This window comes from Macaca fascicularis, chromosome 6 (genome assembly GCF_037993035.2).
Source record: "Macaca fascicularis isolate 582-1 chromosome 6, T2T-MFA8v1.1".
NCBI classification, from domain to species: Eukaryota; Metazoa; Chordata; class Mammalia; order Primates; family Cercopithecidae; genus Macaca; species Macaca fascicularis.
The window spans coordinates 19364557-19366047 of record NC_088380.1 but is presented as its reverse complement, the minus strand read 5'-3'; the positions used below and the strand labels follow the sequence as shown (position 1 = coordinate 19366047).

At 32.9% G+C, this 1491-nt stretch overlaps 1 pseudogene; it reads right to left on the bottom strand.

The window, feature by feature from the left end:
- Window positions 1–640: 640 nt before the first annotated feature.
- Window positions 641–736, bottom strand: LOC123574312 (small nucleolar RNA U13; annotated as a pseudogene).
- Window positions 737–1491: the final 755 nt, after the last annotated feature.

Below are 1491 nucleotides of genomic sequence, written 5' to 3'. Positions count from 1 at the left end.
CATTTTCTGGGCGGCAGATTGCCACTTCTCTTTGTAACCTCACCTGGCAGAAACAGGAAGAAAGAGTTCTTTGGGGTTCTTTTTATAAGTGCACTAATTCCATTCATGAAGGCTTCATCCTCATGACCTAATTACCTTCTAAAGACACCTTCAAATGTTATCACATTAAAGTTAAGATTTCAACATACAAAATATCAATCTGTAACACAAAATATTTACCCGTGCCACCCCCATGGGATTTGGAAGGTAAAGAGAACTATGAACCCACGTTGCCTGCCATGTGGCGAACAGTAAACTGTCTAGAACCATTTGAGTGCATCTCATTGTCTTCTTATTGAATCTATGCAAGTGAGCCTAGACAGCTACATAACTCCAACACATTTCCAGCTAATACTAGTGCTTAAAGCCATATATATATATATATATGTGCATGTGTGTGTGTGTGTGTGTGTGTGTGTGTGTATCCACACACACTATACTAAGTACACATTTCATGGATTAAACTACTTTTTTTAGGTAAATATATATATACACACACACATACATACACACACATATATACATACACACACATAGACACACACACATATATCGCTTAACCTTAGCAGGTAATTATTATTTTTTATCTTATTTTCTTTCAGGTCAGATGGGTAACATGCTGCCACCAAAACAGGATTTGAAGAAGGTACGTCTCACATGTGCACATAAACACCCAATCATCATGCTTGAGAATAATTACTACGTTCTGAGTACTTAAAGAAAATTACAGTTTTTAAAAAGAGCAGCATTCTTATTACTTTCATTAAATGGACAGAATTCCAAAAGTAGGAGTTTATTCACTTGAGATAGAGTGGCACATAGTGAGATATTATGTGATTATGACCTTCCTTCACCTCGATCATGTTTACATGTGTAAGGATGTGCATTGAAGATAGAAGATTTTCCACAATGTCTGGTGTGAACCTTGTTATGCAGGTTTGTGTCATCTGATTTGTATACTCTGTTATTTCCTTTTTGCCAGGTGGTGGGAGGGCTCCCCAAATGTTTACAACTTATCATTCGTTAAAGTATATTTCTGATATTACTGTTTCATATTCTGTTAGTGCTGATTTATTCTTATTACTCTAGAATCTTCCTTGATTTATCAAAGTCTGCTTTTTCTATCAGTTTGAACAACTTATTTGCATTTGTTAAAAAAATTTACAAAGTTCTAGTGTACCTACATTTTTCAAAGTGTTATTTTCAATTTGTATTTTATCTATTATCTTTCAATGTTATTTTTAATTATAATTTTTCAACTAATTTTTTTTTATAAAGCTTATTTTTCCTGCATTATATTTATAATATCAACCCTTCATACATAGATTTTATTTATTGACTTATTTTTAGTTCTTGAACCATTTGTACTAATTCAGGTTGTATTTTTTTTAGTTCATTATGTCTGAATCCTGAAGGCTTTACTTTTCTTTCTTTTGGAATGTGCTCTGTTAT